The sequence below is a fragment of the Malania oleifera genome, chromosome 10, assembly GCF_029873635.1.
Source record: "Malania oleifera isolate guangnan ecotype guangnan chromosome 10, ASM2987363v1, whole genome shotgun sequence".
NCBI lineage: Eukaryota > Viridiplantae > Streptophyta > Magnoliopsida > Santalales > Ximeniaceae > Malania > Malania oleifera.
The window spans coordinates 4563203-4589968 of record NC_080426.1 but is presented as its reverse complement, the minus strand read 5'-3'; the positions used below and the strand labels follow the sequence as shown (position 1 = coordinate 4589968).

Here is a 26766-nt window from a genome sequence, read left to right as displayed (position 1 = left end):
CAAGAGGTCATCCACGTATCACCATATCGGCAAAGGAGATAGTCAAAGCATGTTGATCTCCATCATCTCTCTTGGGCCCAAAAGAATTCTTTTTTGAAGAATGAGAAGTGATGTACTTTGAATACAACTCTGGGTTGAGACAAAGGAGGTCCTCTTTATCCAACTCCTCTCAGAAAGTGGCTTGCCTCTCTACTTGACCAAGAACTTTTGGTATGATCCGACTTGTGTGAATGTAGTCTTGTCATCCAAGATCTCTTCAATCTTATCAAGCTTCTGTGGTATAGGCAAAGGTGGAGGCAAAGACAACTTTGGGTTTTCATGCTTATGAGAAATGGGGGAATGGAGTAGGATCACTTGCAAGGTTAGAATTGGAAGGCTCCACAAAAGATGACGCTTCAAGAAAGGGGGTTATATCTTCAACATTAAACACATTGCTTATACCAAAATCAATAGGAATATCAAGCATGTAAGCATTAGAACTAATTTTTTTTTTTTTAACTTTGAAAGGTCTCATCTTTTTGGCATGCAACTTTCTTATCTTTCCTAAAGGAATCTACTCGGGACGAATGCGGACCATAACCATATCACCTTTTGAAAATTCTTGCAACTTGCGATGTACATCAGCAATAGATTTATAATGATCATTGTTCAAGTTAATTTTAATTCTTATTTCAGAGTGTAAATCATGTATGTGCTTTGCAAATGCATCAACTTGCTCACTCACTCTAGCATGTGGGGGTAATGGGATGAGATCTATGGGCTTCCTAAGTTGGTAACTAGTGACAACATGAAAAGGACTCAATCTTGTGGTTCTATTCACTGAACTATTAAATGCAAATTCAGCCATAGGAAGACACAAATCTCAGGAACCTATGTTTTCACCCACTAGACATCTTAATAGGTCACCTAAGCTCCTATTAATCACCTCAGTTTGTCCATCAGTTTGGGGGTGGTAGGCACTAGAAAACTAGAGCTTGGTGCCTAACATGGCCCACAAGGTCTTCTAAAAATAACTCACAAATTTCACATCCCTGTCAGAAACAATGGTCGTATCTCTATCAAAGTGACCTGCAACACCACCTGCATGCAATTCCCATATCAACTGGTCACGTAGAGATGTAGAGGGTATACTTAACCTAGTCCCTTCAAATAGAAATCCACCATGGATCACAAAAATCAGGATGAGATCTAGGAAGTCCCTGTAACAAGTCAGAAAAGGTATCACAAAAATCAGGACATTGGGAATAATCTCTCTTAATGCTTCCAAAGCCTATGACTCTCACCTCTAAGGTCTGTAAAGTGGCCACAACTCGACTCAAGGCATCAGTAACTTTGTTCTTAACATCGTCTCGGTGTTTGAGCACAAAAGTGTATTGCTGAATGTATTCAACCAACTTTACATGCCTATGATTCAATTTCTTTTCGGTGCAAAAATATCTATGGGTCTGGTGATCAGAAAAGAGTACAAACTCCTGTGGGAGCAAGTAATGTCTCCAGTGCCTCAAAAATTGAATCACAACATAAAACTCTTTGTTATATTACATGTGGAGTAACATTGTTTTGCATCATTCAATTTCTCACTAAATAAGGCAATATGATGACCCTCTTGACTAGGCACTCCTCCTATGCCTTCACTAGAAGCATCACAAGCAACTTCAAACAATTTCTGAAAATCAGGGAGGTGTAGCATATCCGCTTTAGTCATTATGTCTTTTATGTCTAAGAAAGCTTTGATTGCAGCTTTAGGCCATATGAATTTACCTTTCTTAAGACATTTTGTGATGGGCGCCATGATGGTACTAAAATTCTTAATGAACTTTTGATAAAATGTGGCTAACCCATGGAAGCTTCTTGTTTCATAAATGTTCCTAGGAGTAGGACGGGTATGGTCGGCCTAGTCCTACGGTCAACCCTCAAGCAAGTATATGCACATAAACACTTTAATTCAAGAATTCAATCAACCAATCACAAACATCATAAATTATGCGACGATTCACATGTTGTAAGACTTTTGAAAAGGTGTATGATTTTATCCAAAAATTAAGTCCCAAGTGTTCCTTTATCAAGGAATCAAGTTTTATGTGAAAGATGCTATTTTCAAAATTCAAGAATGCAAGTTCTAATTTAACAACTTAGTATTCTTACGATTGATTTTAGTACGTAACAATATTGAAAACTAAGGATTCAAGTGGGCTCCTCTAATATGGGATTCTAGGCTTCAAGCAATGGCTCACACATTCAATCAAGGATTTAAGAAAAGTAACGAGTTTACCCAAGAGAATCGTTGGATGATTTGACATTGTTCAACAAGAGCTTAGACCACACCGGAAGTCCTTCAATCAAGCTTTGAAACACAAAGATGAAAAATGGGTATGGATGTGTAGAGAGAAGAGACCATGTGTGTATTTAGATGGGGAGGCCGTATGGGTGTTTAGAGTGGGAGGCTGTGTGGGTGAGAGAGGAAGGAGGGGGTGATGGTGATGTTGGATAGAGTGATCTCTCACCACTTGATTTCCGACGAGAACGGTGCAATCTCACACTATGCAATCACAAGATTTGACAAAGTTTCAAACTTTAATAATGGAGTTTTCTTCAATATTCAATCATAGACTAATTTGAGTTCTTAGAATGAGAAAGGATATAAAGACTAGCATGGGAGACAAAACATTAAACACTCTCACAACTCTCATACGAGCATAGGAGACAAATCATTAAACACTCTAAAAAACTCTCACACTAAAGACAACCTAGCACAATTAATACTTACTAAAAAACAAGAAATTCCAACTCATAGACACACAACTCAAGTTTAGTTGTCTTGCACTATTACAATTCAAATTTGAGACTCAAACATGTGCCAAAAGGAGGCCAAAACCGTGTGGCCTATGGGTCTTGGGGCTTGATCTTGCTTCAACATCTTCACTTGGGTCTTCATGCACCTAATAATCTTCAAGAATAAATATCTAAGTCTTTAAAACTTACATCAAAAGGTAGATGATCTTCAAGTAATTCCATGTGTACCTACAAAACAATTATAAGTAATAGTGGACATCGAGAGGTCGTCCACGTGTCATTATATTGGCAAAGGAGATAGTTAAAGCATGTTGATCCCCATCATCTCTCCCAGGCCTAAAAGAATTTTTCTCTGAAGAATGAGAAGTGATGTACTTTGAATTCAACTCCGGGTTGAGATGAAGGAGGTCCTTTTTAAGTATCCAACTTTTCGTGGAAAATGGCTTGCCTCTCCACTTGACAAAGAAATTTTGGTATGATACGGCTCGTGTGAATGTAGTCTTGAACCACAGGATTGAGTCCTTTTCAGGTTGTCACTAGTTACCAACCTAGGAAACCCATAAATCTCATGCCATTACCCCTACAAACTAGAGTGAGTGAGCAAGCTGATGCATTTGCAAAACACATACATGATTTACACTTTGAAATAAGAATGAAAATTAACTTGAGCAATGAGCATTAGAAATCTAGTGCTGATGTACATTGCAGGTTGCAAGAATTTTCATAAGCTGATATGGTTATGGTTCGTATTCGTCTCGGGCGGATTCCGGTAGAAAAGGTAAGAAAGTTGCATGCCAAAAAGATGAGACCTTTCAAAGTTTTAAAGAAAATTAGTTCTAATGCTTACATGTTTGATATTCCTATTGATTTTGGTATAAGTAACGTGTTTAATGTTGAAAATATAACCCCCTTTCTTGAAGCATCATCTTTTGTGGAGTCTTCCAATTCTAACCTTGCAGATGATCCTACTCTATTCCCCACTCCTCTTGAGCATGAAAACCCAAAGTTGCCTTTGTCTCCACCTTTGCCTATGCCAAAGAAGCTTGATGAGATTGAAGAGATCTTGGATGACAAGACTACATTTACACGAGCCGGATCATACTAAAATTCTTGGTCAAGTGGAGAGGCAAACCACTTTCCAAGAGGAGTTGGATACTTAAAGAGGACCTCCTTTGTCTCAGCCCGGAGTTGTATTCAAACTACATCACTTCTCATTCTTCGGAAAAGAATTCTTTTGGGCCCGGGAGAGATGATGGGGATCATCATGCTTTGACTATCTCCTTTGACGATATGGTGACACGTGGACGACTTCCCGATGTCCACTATTACTTATAATTGTTTTGTAGGTACACATGGAATTACTTGAAGATCATCTACCTTTTGATGGAAGATTTAAAGACTTAGATATTTATTCTTGAAGACTATTAGGTGCATGAAGACCCAAGTGAAGATTTTGAAGCAAGATCAAGCCCCAAGACCTATGTGGGCCCCACATGGTTTTAGGCTTCATAGGCCACACGATTTTGGCCTCCTTTTGGCCATGTTTGAGTCTCAAATTTGAATTGTAGTAGTGCAAGACAACTAAGCTTGAGTTGTGTGTCTATGAATTGGAATTTCTTGTGTTTTAGTAAGTATTAATTGTGTTAGGTTGTCTTTAGTGTGAGTTATTGAGAGTGTTTAATGATTTGTCTCCCATGCTCGTGTGAGAGTTGTGACAGTGTTTAATGCTTTGTCCCCCATGCTAGTCTTTATATCCTTTCTCATTCTAAGAACTCAAATTAGTCTATGATTGAATATTGAAGAAAACTTCATTGTTGAAGCTTGAAGTTTTGTCCAATCTTGTGATTGTGTAATGTGTGAGACTACATCTTTCTCGCCAGAGATCAAGTGGTGAGAGACCCTTCTATCCAACATCACCATCACCCCCTCCTCCCTCTCTTACCCACACGGCCACCCACCGTACACACCCATATGGCGTCCCCCTCTAAACACCCTCACGGTTTCTTCTCTCTACACATCCATACTCGCTTTTCATCTTTGTGTTTCAAAGGCCAAAGCTTGATTGAAGGACTTCTGGTGTGGTCTAAGCTCGTGTCAAACAACGTCAAATCATCCAACAATTCTCTTGGGTAAACTCGTTTCTTTTATTAAATCCTTGATTGATTGTGTGAGTCATTGCTTGAAGCCTGGAATCCCATATTATAGGAGTCCACTTGAATCCTTAGTTTTCAATATTGTCACTTGTTAATATCAATCTTAATAATACTAAGTTGTTAAATTAGAACTTGCATTCTTGAATTTTGAAAATAACATCTTTCCACATAAAACTTGATTCCTTGATAAAGGAACACTAGAGACTTAATTTTTGGATAAAATCATACACCTTTTCAAAAGTCTTACAACATGTGAATCATCGCATAATTTATAATGTTTGTGATTGATTGATTAAATTCTTGAATTAAAGTGTTTATGTGTATGTGTTTGCTTGAGGGTTGACCGTAGGACTAGGCCGACCATACCCATTTTACACCAGGCATTGGTTCAAATTGAACCTCTCACCCTTCACAATGGGAGCTACACTTGGTGAACAGTAATTTATCCCAAATCTCTCTAAAACTTTATTGATATAGGTTTCTTGAGACAGACCCAAAATGCCTTGAAATCTGTCTCTATGGATCTTAATGCCAATGACATAAGATGCCTCACCCATATCCTTCATGTTGAAATTTTTAGAGAGGAACGTTTCACGTCATGCAACAAACCCTTATCATTGGCTGCTAGTAGAATGTCATGTACATATAAAACAAGAAAACAAATCTTACTCCCAGTAACCTTCTGGTATATACATTGATCCATGATGTTTTCTACAAAATTTGAATGAAGAAATTACATCATGGAATTTAAAATACAATAGATAGGACGCTTGTTTTAAACTGTATATGGAGTTCTTGAGCTTGCAAACCAAATGCTCATAATTACTAGAGGGGAATCCTTCAGGTTGTTTCATGTAAACTTCCTTCTCTAGATCTCCATTGAGAAATGCTTTTTTCACATCCATTTGTTGCAACTCCAAGTCAAAATGGGCTATTAATGCCAATATGATGTGCAATGAATCTTTCTTAGATACAGGAGAAAAGGTCTTTGTGTAATCGACTTATTCCTTTTGAGTGAATTCCTTAGCAATGAGTCTTGCTTTCTATCTCTCAATGTTGCCCAACGAGTTTTTCTTTGTCTTAAATACCCATTTACATCCAATGGCTTTTGCACCATCAGGAAACTCAACAAGATCCCAGACTCTGGTACTCTTCATAGACTTCTACTCTTCTTTCATGGCATTATACCATAATTCTGATTCTTTGCAACTCATGGCTTGCGAAAAAGACTCGGGATCATTTTCTGCTCCAATGTTGTAGTCAAATTCTTGTAGATACACGACATAATCACTAGGAATTGCTGATCCCTTCGTTCTAGTAGATCTTCTTAATGTTGCACCATCATCTTCCAGAGAAGTATGTGGTTCAATTGGTTGTTCAAAAGTTCTTGGTTTCTCTTGAACTATTTGATCTACTGGAATATTGTCAGCAGATTGTGGAACTTCAACGATTGGATGTTCAACACCAGTTTGTACTTGAGGGGTGCTGTGAACAATAATCAGTCTATCACTTGAGGTGAAATGTTGAGATTCTGAATGATCATTCTCAGAAACTATGTTTCTGGTTTGATCACTCCCATTAATCAAGTCATTTTCAAGAAACTTCGCATTTCTTGATTCCACAATCCTAGTGCTATGAGATGGACAATAAGATCTGTATTCTTAGACCTTTCAGCATATCCATTTAAATACCCACTAATGGTCCTTGGGTCCAGTTTCTTTTCTTGTGGATTATAAATTCTTACTTTAGACGAACATCCCCAAACGCGCACATGTCGCAAACTCAGTTTCCAACCTTTCCATAACTTGAATGGTGTTTTTCGGAACAACTTTGGTTGGAACTCGGTTTAATATGTACACTGCTGTCTTTAGTGGTTTAATCCACAAGGATTTAGGAAGATTAGAGTTGCTTTGCATACTCCGCACCATGTCCAATAATGTTTGGTTTCTTCTTTCTGCTACACCATTCTGGTCTGGTGAACCAGGCATGGTGTATTGAGCAACCATCCTATTCTCTTGAAGAAACTTTGCGTACGGACCATGTGCTTGTCCATCCTCTGTGTATCTACCATAATATTGTCCACCTCTATCTGATCTCACGATCTTAATTTGCTTTCCACATTGTTTCTCTACTTCAGCCTTAAAAATCTTAAAGGCATCCGATGCTTCGTACTTGTTATGAAGCAAGTAGAGATGCATGTATCGTGAGTAATCATCTATAAAGGAGATGAAGTATTTCTGATTATGTGAGTCCATCTCTGGACTACATATATCAGTTGTATGATCTCTAATATGTCCGAACTCCTATCGACAGCTTTCTTTGTCTTGTCGGTTTGCTTTCCCTTAATGCAATCCACACAAGTTTCAAAATCAGAAAAATCAAGAGTACTAAGTACCCCATCAATTACCAATCTCTTAATTCTTTCCATGGAGATATGTCCCAACCTCCGGTGCCATAACATAGAGGAATCCTCATTAATAACACATCTTTTAGTGCCAGCGTGAACATGCATAGAGCTATGAGTTGTATCATTTTGCAATTCAATATAGAAAAGACCATCAGACAATGTACCATTCCCAACAAGATCAGATTGATAAAACAAACTGAAATATGTCTTTGGAAAAGTAAAAGAATAACCCAAAGGTACAACTCATGAAACAAAAATCAAATTCCTTGAGAAACTTGGAATATAAAATGCCTTTTCCAAATTTAAATTAAAACCACTACTTAAAACTAAACTGCATGTTCCAACAGCCTCCACTTGTGAACGCATCTTGTTTCCTGAATAGATGTCGTGCTCACTTCCCACCGGCTTCCTTAGGTTTCACGTACCCTTTCTTCTCTAGCCATTTCTTAAATTTAGCACATTCCTTCTTTATGTGTCCCTTCTTTTAACATTAGAAACACGTGTGGTTCCTTCTTAATATCAGCTTGGGGAGTTATTTTACCCTTCCCCTTTTTATTGGCTTGAGCTTTGTCCTTTCCCTGCATTGCCAACATTGCACTTTCTCCCAATTCCATTACCAACCTCCCTTCCTCTTGAACACACATGGTCATGAGTTCATTGATTGACCATTTATCCTTATGCATGTTGTTCGAGACCTTGAGGGGCCGGTATTGTTGTGAGAGTTTTTCAGGATATAGTGCACAAGGAATGATTCTGACATCTCAACCTCAAGATTCTTCAATTGAGCTGAAATGTCCCTCATTTGCATGATGTGCTCGCGCACACCTCTCACAGTGGTGAGCCTCATGGATGAGAACTTCATGATTAGGGTGCTTGCAAGTGCCTTATCTGAAGTGACGAACCGATCATCTATGGCCTTTAGCAAATCACGAACCTTCTCATGCTGATTGACCAAACCACGTATACCAGTAGATATCTTAGTCTTTATGAACATTACGTTGAGGTGATTAGATCGCTCCCATCATTCATAAAGTGCAATGTTTTCTGGAGTAGTGGTATTAGTAGTTGTAGGTGGTTCGTCTTTCCTAATAGCATAATCAATGTCCATACACCCTAAATGAAGGAGAATTTTCTCCTTCCACTCTTTTAAGTTATCACACTTGAGATTGGGAATATCACAACGAATATTAGAGAAATTTACAGGTTGTGAAGGTGCATACAATTTTGAAATGCATGCTTATGTTAATTGAGGCCTAAATAAATGAATTTCATGTTTTACCAATGTAAATCATGCAAAAAATTGAATCTAATGACATTAAAATTGCATGTGGGATAAATTTTAAATTCAAGTAGATTCATATATATACCATATAACATAATTATCAAATTATGCACTTAACTCACAATTTTGTGGGAAATATTGTGAGATTAATTTGATAATCTATCTTAAACTTTAAGATAAAACGATCAAATTATTTTCTAATCCATAATTCCTGTGGGTATGCTATGGAAAAGTAATTTGAAATTTTATCTTAATTAATTATAAAAATATAATAAAAATTCCTGTGGGAAAAAAATTATTATATTAAGTATAATTAATTACAACTAATGTCTATAATACTTTATGTGATCCTAAACATAGCATAATATATAATTTTATTTAATTAAAGATGCTGTGGTTAATCCCTAATTAATTAAAATTATATGGATCACTAAACATTAAAACATTATGAAAATAGTTATCTATTGCATAATTTAACCAACACAAGTGTAACACATTTTATGCACAAAATATTTCATATTATATTGTGCACAAAATAAAATGATTAGTTTATGCAGGAGTGAATATAAGCATAGGCACAGTAACATTGGCCCAAAACCAGAGCCATAAGCTGGCAAATTTTGGCCTTAAAATAAAATACAGTTCACATCTAAATCAGGCCCAAAGCAGACAGATTTTGTCCTGAAAGATCAAAATGAGATTAGTTGTCTTCTACCTTCAGCCAGATCAAAATGAGATTAGTTGTCTTCTACCTTCAGCCAGGTCATTTTGTACCGCATGACCCGGCTTCAAGACCCGATTGAGAATCAACCATCGGGATATCAAAATCATTGTTTTAAATCACAGAATTCTTAGAAATCTAACTTACTAGTGATTTCTAATCTCATTGTACGTAAAAAACAATCATGAAAGTAGATCTAAATTTTAGATCTTCATAGCCCAAAAACAGAGATTTTCAGAGGAAAAAATTCTTTTTGAAAATCGCCAAGGCAGAGGTATAGATTATGCTCTAATACCAAATAAGAGTCTAAAACCGATCCAATACAATTATGCCGCTGCATATAGACAATGTGTTCCTTGTTTGCAATTATGTAATGCATCCTTATTTCTCACAAGCCAGTTAAACAATTGAATTATATCAAAAGCACTGCTTACATTAAAGCCGACAAAAAGGCATTTCAGATTCCAGATACTCTATTTCCATCCAATCTATATTTGTGGTTTGGTCATAAACAGAATTACAGAACGCATTGAACCTTTCTGTTTTTTGGTTTTTTTTTTGGACCCGGCGGGGGGGAGAGGAGTTATAGTTATTATTATTTTTGTTTGCCTACGATATATATTTTTACCCCTTCCAAGTAAATTCCTAGTGCATGGTTTCATATTACTGTAGATTCTCTTACCTGACTAATCACCTGGGTATTTCAAATTTCTTCATGAGTTTTTTAATGCGCAACTGTTAGTTCAACTATTATCATCCCCAAAGACATAAATTGAAATCTTGTAATAAGCTGATAAAATAATTAAATTCAGAATATGAAAAAAGGAGAACCAAACAAAACCAGGATTTTATCTCAATCCACATTTATTTCCCAACATCTTTGCCATCCCCTGGAGGAGGTTTTTCACTGTCCAGTACATTAATTCCCACTTCACCTTCAGCATTGTCATCAACCAATTTGTGAATCATTGATATGTGATTTTTTCAAATTTCAACCATATATCAACAATATGCAGCTGATATGCATGCTATATATGCTTTCGTATTTTCAAGCAACCTGTGAATGATAAATAGTTTTTCTTCCCCAGCTGGTTCCTTGTTAAAGTTGTTTGCAGACAGTGAGCCAAAAATCAATAGACCCCTCTCTTGATTATTATTTCTTATTTGTTTTTTTCCTCATATGTGGATGTCTTATTCTCCTTTTTTGTTCATTTTATTTTGGTTGATGAAGTCTCTTTTATCCGAGAGAGAGAGCGAGAGAGAGAGAGAGAGAGAGAGAGAGAGAGAGAGAGAGAGAAGAAGTTGTTTGGTGGCCCTTGACTGTGTTGTATGCCCATTTCAGAAATCAAAGGAACACATAAATTGGATAAAGTTTCTTTGTTAATTTTGTATAATTTTCGTCTCTTGTTGTCTGTAAAAAGGATTGCAGTGGCTACTGGCCTTGCAAAATGTTCTGAAGTATACTCTCTCTCTCTCTCTCTCTTTCTCTCTCTCTCTCTCTCTTTTCTAAAGAATTTGTTTCCTCTGGGTTCATTCTTCTTGCCTTGTCTTGGTTGTGTGATGTAATGTGACTTGATCTTTCACAAAAGTGGTTATTCCCTTTATGAATTGTAAGCTGGTATGTTCAAAATTAATTTAGTCGCCAGTTGGGGGTGATATAGTAGTAGTGCTGTTATTGCTATCACCCTATTAGATTAAATTATAGATGTGTACTTACAATTTATCAACACAATATTTTTATTTCTCTTACAAATAGTCTTTAGACTAAATTATAGCTATGATTCATTAACTATTTTCATGTTTATAGTTGATAACTAAGAAACATACAAGTAAAAGTTTGGTGTTTGGTTGGTGCAATACAACTTGAATGTTGGGGCCTTCCTCCCACACCACTCCCAACCCTTTTAATTTTCTTTCTGACTTAATTCTTCTATTTTGTAATAGAGCACTAGTTTGGTGGTTGCATAACCATTGCAGAAACTGCAAATAAGTTGACTACTTTTAAAGCCAATTTGGCTAACCAAACGTATAATGAGTGGAGTTCTAGTCAAATTAGATGATGGTTAGACCTTTTTTTAATGTTGTTGTCAAGTAGCTGTATGTGTTTGGAATTTTTTGATATTATTACGTACTACTGTAAAACTTTTGACCCTACTGTGCTGCAAAACTTTTTATTTTTATTTTTCACAATGCTCCTCTATTTTGATGATTTTTATTTGTAAAAACTTGCACTTCCATATTTGATTACGTTTATACCATATGGACAACTCAAAGTTTGATAGAGAACCACCAATGGAGAACTTTAGATGTTTATATTATAGATCAGTTTTTTATGAGTTTGGGAAAACTCTGGTTATTTTAAAAGTTTAGTTTATTTAGATTTATTTAGTTTAGTGTATTTAATAATTTTGGGTTTAGTTTGTAATCCTTTGTTATAATGAGATTTTTATGTAAATATGTGTTAGTAGTGGCGGGTATAAGTGCTGGATATGTAAGTTATTGTACATTTATTCTTTAATTAGAACTACTCTTCAGTTTCTTCCTCTCTCTCTCTCTTCGCAGCTTCCTATTGCTTCTCCTTCTTCCCTCTCCTCCTCCTCCTCGTTGTTTCTCTCCCTCAATTTTGTCTCTCTTTGTTTCTCTTATTGTCCTACATCAGCGAGGAAGGAGCAAAAGAAAGTGGACATGTGAGGGAGATTCAAAACTCATTGAATGTATTCTCAAGATGCGTAACAAAGAAAATATCAAGCTAATAATGGATATAAACATGGAGTATTGGTGGCCTTTGAATGGATGTTTACGAAATAATTTCTTGAATTTGATTCTAGCCAAGTCATATATTGAGTTGACAAAGACATTGACGGGAAATTTCAGCATTTTGTATGACATAATTTATGGAGTGCCACTCGTCGTTCTGGATAGGATTCTATGAAGTAATGTGTAATTGAGTACAAACACATGTGGAAGCATATTTAAAGATGAAAAGTTAAAAGGTTAATTGTGTCATAAAACTTCAATCAAATAGAAATGATTTATCTTGGCTATACCCCACTATTCTATTTTGGTCTTCAAGGATCGACTCAATGCATTATGCATAGAAGGAATTGTGAATGATCACCTAACTTATGTTGATGATTTAGGGAAGAGAATGAAGAGAAGTATTGGAAGTGAGAAACCCAAGTTAGAGATGGTTATAGCTGTAAAATTCTTGTTACGGAAGTGAAAGAGGCCAGCCTGACTTATTATCTTGCATTAACCAAGGAGTGTTGGACGCTCTACAAGGAAGTAGATGAGAGAAGACATCACATAGATGTTTGCTTTTTTTTTTTTTCCCCTTAAAACTACAATTGAGCGTTGGAGAGATGGAAGGATACTTGATCTTGGCTCTTGAGCCTAAGTCAACTGATGAAGTTCACTATAACAAAAAATTAAGCTATATTGCTGATGAGGGAAAAACTTGTTCCACAGACCTATTGCCTAGTCAAGAAAATAGACCATTTTCCGAGGAATAATGGAAGAAAAATAAAGGGAGTATAATCCCCTCGTAAAGGATAAGTAACCCCCTATTCGGGGGAGGGGGGTGGAGGTGGGTATTGAACCTAGGAGATCAAGCCTGTACAAACGATGTAGCGTAATGAGATAAGGAACACTCTTTTTAGTTATAATAGTTGCCCATACATATTGTTTCCCTCATTCTCCATCCTAAATCTGACATAAGCATTGGACATTGAGGTCAATTTGGGTGCAGTAGCCTGGGATACCATTCTATTAATAAGAGGTTCCATGTTAGTAACCCAGGTTCGTTTTCTCTTTTGTATGCAGTTCATCACATGGTCCTAGTTGCAGCAACAGATTGGTGTGCCAGATATGGCAAGAGAGGGAGGTTTTTTTTATTTAAACCACCTTCGGATCATGTTGATTGAATGTAGTATCATCTCAGGTCAACCTCTTGCAAGGAGAAAATTTACCTCTAGATGAATGAAATTCACCCTGTCGAGAAGGTTCACATGAAACAATTTGTAGCTTTTCAAAAGTGAAAATGAGACAATGTTTGGAGATATCCTCGAGTAGACAACAAATTTGTGTGCTGTGACAAATGGAGATTAGGTGGCAGTTGCAACGGAAGAAAACCTTGTGATGCAGCCTGCAGGACAGGTATGAAAGTTGATATATATAGATAGAATTGAGAGAATTAGAATTAGAAGAAGAAGAAGAAGAAGAAAAAGAAGAAGAAGAAGAGAAGCAACAGCAGCAGTAGGGAAACAGAACAGAAAGAGAAGAACAGAGAAGGGGAAGAACAGAACAGAGGTGAATAACTGCAATTGATTCAAACAATAACTGTACAATAACTTACATGTCCAGCATTATATCCACTACTAACTAGAACACATATTTACATAAAAACTCTCAATAAATCAAGAAATTACAAAATAATCCTAAAGTACTTAAATACCCAAAATAAACCTAAAAGGACTAAACTTTTAGAGTAGCAAGACTTTCCCAAACTAAAATATATAGACTTAGATACAATATGAACATCTAAAATCCTGCATTGGTGGCTCTCCATCAAATTCCCCTTGTTAGAGAAAACTCGACCTCGAGTTTTGTAATGGCGTAGTAGCTTTAGCTCCATGTGTGGGAACAAAGTCAAACATGCAGGCGAATCAAGAGGAGGCACGATCTGCATTGCATTGTTAATCACCATTGGAGAATATGTAGTAGATTGTTCAACCGCACGTAGCATAGAAGGCTACCATGTCCTCTGATAAAATAACAAGTGCTCCAAACAAGAACTCAATTTAATATCCAAATCTATTGGCAGCTCAAGCAAATATGCATTTGGTTCATACTTTAAGATGATGGACAACGTTTCAGTAGATTTGGTTAAGGAAAATGTAGAGGGAGAAGATGAAAGGGATGGAGGCGCAAGTTTACTGAATTGAGGAGACAATCTCAAGAGGATTTTCATCAATAGGTTCCATGATTGAAGAATTTTCAACAAACTCTACAGCTGCCAATTGTTCCTTGTTCTTTGGGCTAGAAATGGAAAATTTAGGTTGAAGAGCAAGGTCATTGATAGGCATATCTGTCCTAGTAGTTGGCAACTCATCTTGTTGTTTTTTTGCAAGTTTCAACAACCAATTTGTATAGTCATGAAACTCAATTATACAAGAATTTGCATTGGAACTTTTGGTATTTGATTGTTTATTCTCAACAGTTTGAGTTTTCTCTTGAACATCTTGTGAGGATCTAAGAATACTGCATGACCATGGAGAAATTGATCTAGAATGATGAAATTCTTTAAGATAGGAAGTGGTGGTATAAGTTAGTGGTTGGAGAAATCTCTCAGCTTCCAAAGTCGTGGTAAGCCTCAGATAGAGTAGTGGGATATTTTTGAATTCGCTTAGTCCTAAACCTTTTTGATTTCATCCCTCAACCCTTTCTTGAACAAAATTACCATTCTAGGCTCCTAAGAGCACACAGATAAATGATGTCCTATAATTGTTGAGAATTGCCAACTATGTAGGAACCACATATACGGAAATTACCATTTTTTTTTTTTAACTAGAGAGTAAATATGGACTGGTGCAAACTTGAACAAGTACCAAATAGATAAGCAAAATTAAATCAATTTCTATGGAGTCCAAATAGTGTAAGTCCTTACAATGTTACCAAAATTTCCTTGCTCTGACTTTGTAGTTTCAAGATTTCAAATATTTCACTTTAACTTCTCACATATGTTTCAAGAACTATGCTAGCGCACTGATTTTACCCTCCAAAAATATGTACTAAGCAATCCAATATTAGTTTTTTTAAATCAACATCAAAATGTCATGGAGAAAAACCAATTTGTTTCAGTAAAATCTCAAAACACAGCAACTAGGCCTCAATTTGGATGTTGGAAGACCTTCAAAACTCTGAAATTTGCTTGAGCAGCCCAAGATTACGCTGAATTTCACCTTAGGAAGGCGAACCAAGCTTGATACTTCAATATTCACTCAGAAACCTTCAAAATATCAGGTAAAATCCAAATTCTTGAAGCTGGAAGCAATTTCTCGAGAATCTGAGCAAAAAAGGAAAGCCCAGCAACTTCCCCACGCGCATGTGGCACGTGATCCGCCATCAGGGTTTTTTGAGTGATGAGCTTCTGGGTGGAAGGAGATCAGAGGGTGGTGGCTGTGCAGGAAGAAAATTGCAGGAAATGGGGGGATTTAGGGGGGCAGTTGATGTAGGACGGTTCTAAGTAGCCCTAGTCCTACGGTTGTTCCTCTTTGTAGCACACACACAATATCACAATCTATGGGAAGAATTCAATTAACCAAGCATGGGCATCACAAACATATTCTAATGATCACAAGTTGTTGAGATTTTGAAAACGTATATGATTTGGTTTAAAAGCCCTTAGTTGATCATTTCATTCAAGTAATCAAGTTCACTTTAAAAGATGTTATATTAGAAGTCTTAGATCACAAGTCCTAGCGTACAAATGAAATATCCCTAAGCATGGTACTAGCAAGCATGCTCATGTTGAAAATTTAGGAAGATTCAAACAGAATGAACAAGGTTTTTCAATGAAGGATTTGGGTAGAAATTCAAGGCCTACAAGTTTCCTTTAGGGGCTGTTTTAGATGGTTACAAACCAGGAATTGAAACGAGCTTACTAAAAGGTTCGGAATGACAAACACCAAGACACACGAGTATTGGATCACACCACGAACAAGCTTGTTGATCCTTAAGAATCTTGAGACAAGAATGAAGCTTGAGGAAAGTTGTGGCTGTGAGCTATGAAAGAGGAGTGGGCGTGTAGTGTTCATGTTGACGTTGATGTTGTCATGGTCTCTCACCACGCAATCTCCGGGGAGACGGAACGTAGCCTCCATAGTAGTTAAAAGCTAGGCACGAGGCGCAGAGAGGCGAGGAGGCCAGCGCCTCATACCATGCAAGGCAAGGCGACCTGCAAGAGGCGGAGTGAGGCGTGATAAGGTGTAGAGGGGCGCCAGGCCCCGTGGGGCGTGCCTTGAAAATTTTGGGTTTTTTAAATGAGAAAATAACCAGAGGCCAGAGCCCTAGCCCTCATTCGACTCAAACAAACAGGAGCCCTAGCCCTCTTCGACCCTTCAAAGCCCCACGATCCTTTGCGAGTTCGTCTTGCACATTTCGAACCAGCAAAAGCCTTCGCAAGCCTTCGAACCAGCAGCGTGAGTTCGTCTGCAAGCCTTCGAACCAGTAGGAGCCTTCGCGAGCTCGTCATCAATTCTTCGAACCAGCAACGTGAGTTCGTCTTTGACATTTCGAACTAGCACGACCCTTCACGACTTCGTCTTCCACATTTCGAACCAGCAGGAGCTTTCGCGAGTTCGTATGCGAGCCTTCAAACCAGTAGCGTGAGTTCGTCACTTTGTCTTTGACATTGTGAACCAGCAGCGAGCTATATGTAATTAAATATGTAGTTTAATCTTTAATGTAAGTTTATAACTAATACATAATATTCTTTTTACTGAATTTAGCTACTGTTTTTTAATTTTCTCTTCTGCTGCTTCTTATAATATTATATGTAATTAAATATGTTGTTTAATTTTTAATGTTAGTTTATAATTAATACATAATATTCTTTTTACTGAATTTGGCTACTGCTTTTTAATTTGTTTGGAAATGCATTATACAAATCTTAAATCTTAAATGGGTTATTGCTTGTATTAGGCTATTAGCTACTTATACAAAACGAGTATGTTGATGTTTAATTAGGTTATTGCTTTGAAATCTTATTAGGTTATTGCTTTGAAATATTTTATTGCACTCTTTTATTTTGATGTTGAACTATGTTGAATTGTTGATGCTTTTGGCCTTGGCAATTTCATTAAATTTCCAATTTTGCTATTGAATGTTTGGCATTTTATATTTAAATTCTAATATTACTAGATATTCATATTTTCATATACCAATTACCCCAAATAGGCATTTTACAGCATTTTAATAGTTGTGCGCCTCACCTTTGTGAGGCGCCCGCCTTCGCCTCGTGGCTTGGCTTCAAATACCCTTTTTGCCTCGGCTTGCCTTGCGCCTGTAACTACTATGGTAGTCTCACACTACTCACTCACAAGGAGAGGAACAAAATTCACAAGTTCAAGCAAAGGCTTCCTTTTTTTCTATTGATAATGCAATGATCTCTTTTACAGTATAAGTGATGACATATTTATAGCCTTATATGAGCATGCACACGACTTGCACATGACTTCTTAAGAGATTAAAGAAAAGACAAAAGTAAAATAAAACATTTAAAACATAGGTAATGAGATTTCTAGGAAATAGTTTGTCACAGAAAATAGGTGCCTAGGAACTAGAATAATTATGATAGTGGAGTCTAGGTAGGTCTGGCAAAACGGGTCATGACCCATCGGGTCACCCGGACCTGCCCGTTTAAAACGGGTTCGGGTTTAAAGGAGCTAACCCGTTTAATAATTGGACGGGTCGCGGGTCAACTCGTTTATAAACAGGTTTGGGCAGGTCACCCGGCGGGTGACCCGTTAATTTGGATCCTTAATGCTTCACAGTCACAAACACTTCACAGCTTCAGCCTTCAGGCTTCAGTCAACACAAAAAAACCCTAAGGGCCCCTAACCCACGCCACGGCTCTCAGCCTCTCCTCATCTCTGACCTCTCAGCTCTCACTCTCTCAAATCTCAATCTTCTCCTCTCCTGAGTCTCCTCTCCTTTCCTCTCCTCTGGTGTGCTGCTACGTGCTGGACCTGCCGATGCTGCGAGCTTGCGAACGATCCCCAGCTTGAGTCGTCGTCTCCTTAGGCTCCACGGACCACAGCCATAGGCATCAGTCATCCCTAGCTCCACAGACAACTAGACTCCACACCTCCAGCCTCCAGCTGCTCCACGGTAAGATTAAGCTCCCTCAGGCATCACGAATCAAGCTCCTTCACGATCCACAGACGCAGAGGACTAGAGGTGGAGTCGTGGAGCTGAGTTGCGATTTTTTTTTTTAGGTTCTTTGTTACTGGCTTGTTAGGTTTCATGGATTCGTGATGAATAAATAGTAGATAAATATAGATTTGTGTTTGTTGTATAAATATTTCCAAACCTAGCATGAATTCATTCATGGCCCTAGCCTTGACCTCCTCCTGCTCTACTGCATCAAATCTATCCCAAACCTAAAATTTAAAATTATATTGTAGAAACCCTTTCATTTTATCTTATGTTCTTTTTATTTAGAAATTAATAAATATAATGCAGTATTTTTTTAAAAAAAAATGTCATTTTATATGAAATTTGTTAAAAATTTTAAAATAAATAAATTATATTTTTTAAAATGGGTGACCCGTTACCCACCCGTTTAATAAACGGGCGGGTTAGGGTTGGCATGTGTGTGATCTGTTTAACATCGATCCGTTTATGACCCGGCCCATTGGTGACCCGCCCAAACCCAGCCCGCCCGCTTGTTTTGCCAGGCCTAAGTCTAGGAACTTAAAATGAAATAAATGCTTCTTGAAAAACTAAGACTTTCTAACTTGCAAGTTGTCATCCTCTTTTCAAGCTAACTTCCAAGAGAAGATTCAATTGCTGCAAATAAAGTTCACATCCAATGGTGGACTTCGAGTGGTCGTCCACGTGTCACAATATATGCGAAAGATACTCGAGGTGCATGTTGATCTCCATCAGGAGTAGGCTCGAAAGTTTTCAGCCAGAGCGTGGTGCCTTTTCGGTGATAGTATGGTGATGAAATTTTGAGGGATGGTGTTTCGGGGGTGTTTGATTTTGGTGGTAAGGGACGTGTTGTGGTTCGGTTGGTAATAAATTAGGGTTTTAGAATCCAGTGGTGCGACTGTAATTTCGTGGAAAAGTTGCAGGTTGATGAATGCTTCTGTTTTCTGGGATTTTCCTGCGACTCGTATGACTTCTGATTTGCTAGAATTGCTCTGAAGGGATAACTAACAACAGACTAGTTGTTTCACCTAATTCACAATAGTATACATAGAAGATGTCCTAGTTTTCTCAGAATCAATAGATCAGCATTTCAAACATTTAAATAAGTTTTTTTAAATTATCAAAAACAACGGACTAGTTGTTTCTCAAGCTAAAATGAAGCTATTCCAAACTGAAATAAGATTCTTAGGACACGAAATTAATCAAGGGATGATTAAATCGATTCAAAGATCTTTAAGCTTCACTGATAAATTTCTAGATGAAATAAAGAACAAAAATCAACTCCAAATATTTTTGGGTTGTCTTAACTATGTCTCGGACTTTTATCTAAATCTAAGAAAATTAATTAAGCCATTATTATTTCAACGTCTTAGGAAAAGTCCCCAGCCTGATCTTCAATACACACAGATGTTGTTAAAAGAATCAAATCTCAAATCAAGTCCTTGCCAATCCTCAGTATCCTGCATTCTAAAGCCAATATGATTGTTGAAATAGATGCTTCTGATACAGGATATGGAGGAATTCTCAAACAAAATCTAGAAGGTCAAGAACGATTATTTAGATTTCATCTAGGGACATGGTCTGGACCTCAATTAAATTATTCTACTATAAAAAAGGAAATTTTGTCAATAGTTTTGTGCGTTCAAAAGTTTCAAGACCATGTTTTTAATAAAAAAATTTTACTTTGTATTGATTGCAAGTCAACGAAAGATTTTACAGAAGGATGTTCTAAATCTGGTTTCAAAACAAATTTTTGCTAGATGGTAAGCTATTTTATCAAGTTTTGATTTTCAAATAGAATTTATGAAAGGAGAATCAAACTCTCTTCTAGACTTTTTGACGAGGGAATTCTTGCAGGGCAAAGCCTCTGCATCCAATTTCAAAGAGTGATGGGTGCTAAAGGAAAGTGCCTTGCAAAGGGTCAAGCCTCCCCAAATTCAAGCAACTTCAAAGTTCAATCAGCAGACGATTATGCTATTCAAACACCTTCTCCATCAAAGCCTTTGATTCGATCAAACCCACTTGTTGTTTCTCAATCTCGTTTCGAAATCCTCAATAACAAGACATTCCTTGTCCATGAGCTCACCTTCAAACTTTTCCTAGGCAATTCGTATGTCCCAATCTCCAATGGACGTATCCTCCAATTTTTCCAGACCTCAATATTTTAACAAAGAATCAATAATTGTCCTATCAATTGTTGAGCTAGAATTTTCCATTGGTTCAAATTATGAAATTGTTCAAAAAATCTTTCCACCTTATTCCATTTTTTTCTTGAGGCCCTCTCCAAAACTCAACTATTCTATGAGTTTTAACTTGCAGACATAGGTTCCATATTATTGAAGAAACATTTTGACAAAAATAATGATAAATGGGTAGCTTATTGCACTGTTGAGATCCAAAAGGTCTTGACTTTGCAAAATTGGAATCAATCTATCCGCATAGGCAAAAAATTTTCAAAACCTTTTCAACCTCGGCAATACACATAATTAGATTATAAAAATGCGTGGTATAACACATTTTATTTTCAAAACTTCAACCATTCCTGGTTTTTCTATTTTAAAAAGGATTTTTAAAAGACAATTCCAAAATGGTTCTATGAATGGTGGGTCTACTTTGGTGCAATCGAGCAGATCTTCCCAGATTATGTCAAAGATAGTCTACAAATTTTTCAACAAAAAATGTTGATTAAGGTTTCAGACACGAGACTCTACAAATTTGTCGTTCAATTCAAGGTTCCTTGGATCTTATGCTGGGATTACATTAAAGCGAAAGAATTCAATTTTGCATTTTCCTTCGCCAGACAATTTAGGATCAAATGGTGGGCCAATATGCCAAATCCAGATCACCTTAGTTCAAGCAATATTCAAAAATGGTTTCTATAAGCAGGAAGTTCTTCAAGTCTTTCAAAACCATATTCAAAAAATGGTTTCTAGAATTTTCCATTGTTTCAAACTATGAAATTGCTCAAAAAATCTTTCAACCTTATTCCATTTTTTTCCCGAGGCCCTCTCCAAAACTCAACGATTCTATGAGTTTCAACTTGTAGACATTGGTTCCATATTATTGAAGAAACATTTTGGCAAAAATAATGATAAATGGGTAGCTTATTGCACTATTGAGATCCAAAAGGTCTTGACTTTGCAAAATTGTAATCAATCTATCCACACAGGCAAAAAATTTTCAAAACCTTTTCAACCTTAGCAATACACATATTTAGATTATAAAAATGCGTGGTATAACACATTTTATTTCCGAAACTTCAACCATTCCCGGTTTTTCTATTTTAAAAAGGATTTTTAAAAGACAGTTCCAAAATGGTTCTATGAATGGTGGGTCTACTTTAGTGCAATCGAGTAGATCTTCCCAGATTATGTCAAAGATAGTCTACAAAATTTTCAATAGAAAATGATGATTAAGGATTCAGACACAACACTCTACAAATTTGTCATTCAATTCAAGGTTCCTTGGATCTTATGCTGGGATTACATTAAAGCGAAAGAATTCAATTTTGCATTTTCCATCGCCAGACAATTTAGGATCAAATGGTGGGCCAATATGCCAAATCCAGATCACCTTAGTTCAAGCAATATTCAAAAATGGTTTCTAGAAGCAGGAAGTTCTTCAAGTCTTTCAAAACCATTCTCTGATGATCATTGAAATTTCTTAAATTCAAAAAGTTTTCTCCAAGCCAAATTATCGGCAACATTTTCAAAAGAAGAATACAAAAGGATTCTCAAAGTGTCTCTTTTCATATTTTGGATAAGGTTTTCCATTATATTGTTTTTTAATTTATTAATCTTTTTTTCTCTTATTGGATTTGAAAATTTGAAACAAATTTCTTTTCCACTTATCTTTTTTTTTTTGATCGGTAAATTATAAATTATATTGATCAAAAGGAATATGTATAGAAAACTCCGAACATACATCGAGCAGGGAGGCCAAAGCTCCCCATCAAAACTAGGAAAAACCTAGAAGCAAATACAATCAGACTTGGGCATACCCAGGGCACAAAGGCTTAACAAGTACAAAATTGGGAAAAAATCTAGTGACAAGAACAATCAAATATGGGCATACCCAGAGAACAAAGGGAACGCAAGATCAACAGACCTCAAGGAGGCCTAGACCCCTTATTCCTATTCTTACTTTCCATAGGATGAACAGTCCAACCTTGTACCATATCAAACCCTTGATTTATGCCACTAACTGCAGTGACAAAGGGAGCTTCTCCTTTATCCTTAATCTTTTTCGATACAACCTTACCTTCCAAAGAGGGAGGATCTTTGCTAAAGTCTCCACCACCATGATTTTGTGAATCAGTAATGGAAACTTTACCTTTATCCTTACTCTTTCCAATTTCACCTTTACCTTCCTTAGAGGAAGAATCTATGGTAGAGTTTGCAGCAGTGCACCCAGTAGAACACTTACTTTTGGAACCTACTGCAGTGCATCTTTCCTTGGCGTTCAAATGCAAACTTGTGTCCTTTGCTGGTGCTTTTGCATCTGCCTTAGAAGTACCAGGGATGCCTGCATCACTGCCTGATTGTATACCCTTAACTATAGCATGCTCAGTGACAACAGGTTCAATGGTTTTCTTTCCTTGGACATCACCCCCCGGGCAAGCTTTCCTAGCTTCCATCCGTACCTTCTCCTTCTTGGTTTTACAATTTCTTTCAGCATGGCCAAGGGTTTTACAGTAACAACAGAACTTAGGAACATTTTCATAAACAATCTCTTGGGTGAATGAACGATCATTAGAGAGTCTAACCTTGAAACTCTTCTCCAGGTCCTTCGAAACATCAACCTCAACCAAAACCCTCGCATATGAAGGCATTTCCCTGTTAGTGGTAAGTTTATCTGCATACACAGGCATACCCAAAACAGAGCAAATTTTACCCAAAGCCTTCAAAGACCAGAGTTCAAGGGGGAGATTTCTCAAGTGAATCCGAACTGGGAGAATGCTTACTCTCTCCATATCAAATTGAAACAAGTCTGGCATCCTTTTAAGCAACAGAGGACGGCCAAATGCAAGGTAAGGGCCCCCTGTAAGCACTTGAAGCATGTCCTCTTCATTACAAAATTTAAAGATAATCCAACTATTCACATGGTGGAGAACTTCAACCTTTGCTTGCCAAGATTCAATAATTAGGTTGAGGGCAGTTTTTCCTGGAAATTTACCTGCAAAAAATCCCACCAAACTGTTTTCCCACTCCCTCTTTGTATCGCCAAAGTCTTCATCATCAATTTGAGCTTCTTTACCAACAGTAGCAAATTTAGGAACAGCACGACAATTCTGTTGGTGCCTATTTTTAGCAAATAAATCCGCCCAAGAGACCTTCTTGTTCCCCTTCATGAAGAACTCCTTTTCACCTTCATTTGTGGCATTTTGACAACCACCAGAATTACTAACAACTGCCAAGTCCTTACCATCTTTTGGCCGAACACTTGAAGGGTACTTAGTAGAATTAATACTAACCCCTGGATTGCCCTTAGCATTCTTTGGATTCACCCTAGTAGCACCCTTTGCAGCATTTAATTGAACACCTGGTGCACTAGTATCAAGAGACTCAACAGTGCCACTGTTACCTGGTGCATGCACACCTGAAGTACACGCACCAGACCCAACTGAAACAGCACCGACACCAACGGAATTTTCCTTCCCATCAGGTAGATTCCCTTCAGAATCTTCAGATTCACAATCAGTGGACGTACCTTCCATTTGTTCTTCATCATTTCCATCCTGATCATCAGAGGACGAAACCCCTGGGTTCTGTTCACAATCTCCATCTGATTCATTTTCAGTTTCATATTCAGAAGTAGCTTCTTCACTGCGAGACTCGGAATCTACCTCCTCCAACTTCGATTTGCTACCGGAAGCAGTATTACCCACTCCCGTAGCCTTCTGCAAATTTAAATTTGAATTTACCTTCTGCAATTTCAGATCTGAAATATCCTTAGCCTTTGAGACGATTTGAGAAATGCAAACTGGGTTTACAATCTCAGTGACTCTTTCTTCATCTTCAGAATCATCAGAGGAAGTTTCCTTCTCCTTCAAAGGTGAAAATCGGTTGACGACTGCAAAGAGTCTCCTGACCTCCTTACGAATCTGTTGAATAGTTTTTCCTGCCCAGAGGGAGCTATTACCTCCATTTTTTGCGATGAAATCTAGGGCAGTATTCCATTCCTTATTCAATTGAGATGCTGAAATAGCATTTCCAGCCTTGGAGGATGAATTTCTCCCCATGGCCGAACAGATCAAGAACTCTTAGAGCAGATTCACTCCATGCCATGCGTCCCTCCTAGAGAGAGGGAGAGAGCTTCTCTCTCTAACACAGCATTTTCTTTTCCACTTATCTTTGTTTTTATTCCTTCTTGATCTCTTACAATGGATAAATTAAGGTTAAAAATGGGGTTCCTAGTTTTATGGCTTGACTAAGATTTTTGACAATTATGAAAGAAGTATGCACACATCATTATTACAAACATGAGCTCTTGATAATTTATATTTTACTCCTAATTTTGAGTGATTGGTAGAATAAAGTTGTTCTGTGGGTTTTTCAAAGTAATGAGTTGGAGCTAGGCCTTCTTGAATGCAATTGAGATCTGCTCCGGAATCTATAAGGGCGGTTACTTCTAGTATAAATTCTTGATTAATGGAAATTCTAACTTGAGTATGCCATTTATGAATATTATTTTTTTCTATTTTATTGAGGCTATTTTCTTGATCATTTTTACCTACTTCTTCAGGTTTGATATTTAATTTTTCTTTAATTGATAATATTTCATTGTCAATTTCTAAACCTTTTGATTGAATAAAGTTATTTTGTAGCTGAAGATTTTTTATCTGAATTTTTACTTCTTTAATTTCTTTTTGAAGATCTTGAATGCTGGCTGGTCTTTCTTCTTCTTGACGTAATATCTCTTTGAGACGATACGAGTTAAAAGGTTCTGAATTTTCTTCGCGGAGAACTGCATCTTTTAATTTTTCCAAATATTTTATTTTAAGTTTTGAATCTTCTATTTCATGGATAAGTTCTAACATAATTTTCTTATCATTTTATATAACATTTGTTGTTTTGATATTGCAAATGCAAGGACCAAGGCACTCACAATATTGGTAAGATTGACTAGACTCTGATGAATAATTTGAACTGTCAGAATCCTCGTTGATTTGGAGAATTTTCTCATCTTCACTTGACTCTTCCTCATCCAATGAATCAGATTGGTTTATAAACATATTAATTAACTGTTTTCTTAGATTTTCTTCTAAATCTAATCCTTGAATCTGTTTCTTTATTTTACATTTAGATTTATAATGTCTATATCTTCCGCATTTATCACATATTATTTGATCTGTTTGAGAGGTCGATGAGGTTGATGTTTTTTGTTTTCTTTTTTTGAATTTTTTATTCTTTGGGATTTGCTCTTTGACATATTTTGTAGGTTTTTTTTATACTTTTTCGTATAGTGTCTTTTTATTTTTTTGCCTTTGGAAGATGGAGATTCTATTTTTTCATAACCATATTATGAGTAGAATGATCCTAATTATGCCCTACTCCTTTTGAGCTCATTTTTCATTTTTGCATTTCGTTTAAGATTTGTACATAAGGATAATCCTTCTTGGTTGACGAAGTTGATTAATTCTCTATATGTTAATTCTTTTTGGGGAATTGTACCATTATACTTATTTCTAATTCTTAATCTTACCTTTTCTGCAAATAATCTTGGAAGTCTTGAAATAAATCTTTCTTTCCAATAAGATTGATTGCAATCATTTCTTGAGAAGACTTTTGATAAAAATACGTCTTTGTACCACCTAAAATCTTGAAGCTTTCTACAGGTTAAGTTTGCAAGTATTTTTGAAGCTCTCTTTCTTGATATTGAAACGGATCTCCTATAAAATGTTTCATTATTGTAAGGATTAAGGTTGAGACTGCATTTTGAGAATCTTGCCTAATTGTTTCATTTCCTTGAGTCACATATTCTGTTTTGACTCTGGTTAGGATAAATACTCTTTCTTCATCCGTGAGATAATTATCCCACCATCCCTTTAGTTCACCAGTAAATTCTATTGTTATTCTTACTGCGACTGCATGGTCGTTATTACTTTTTGCTTTGAAGGCCGTGGCTGCCATAATCATTTCTTGAAGTGCATTGAGAATTTGATGCTCAGTTTGCCCATCTATGTTCCATTTAGTATCAGAGCCAGAACTTACTTATTTTGTTGCTACTTTTAAATTTAATAGAGAATTGCTAATTTATTTATCAAATTAAAGAGGTATCCAGACTATTTAGGTTAATGCATTGAATCTTCTATTGGTGTCTAATGTTTGGTCAGCCTTGGAAATCTGTTGGTCAGTCCAGTGAGTGTATTAAGGTGGTCCTGGTAGAGGCATTTGGTTCATAAGATGTTAGCTTAATTAGTTAGTTATATAAGATGAATAAGTTATTCAAGAATTTATTACAGAAATCTTGTAGT

At 36.7% G+C, this 26766-nt stretch overlaps 1 long non-coding RNA gene across 5 annotated transcripts in view; it reads left to right on the top strand.

Moving 5' to 3' along the window:
• LOC131166484 (uncharacterized) overlaps positions 1-26766 on the top strand; it is a 45905-nt gene that overhangs the window by 9840 nt on the left and 9299 nt on the right. Inside the window, exon 2 of one of the 5 annotated variants that reach the window (XR_009139864.1) lies at positions 25165-25232. The exons of the other annotated variants lie outside the window; for them this stretch is intronic. This is a non-coding gene — a long non-coding RNA (uncharacterized LOC131166484). The remainder of the gene's footprint in view (positions 1-25164; positions 25233-26766) is intronic. 5 annotated transcript variants of the gene reach the window in all.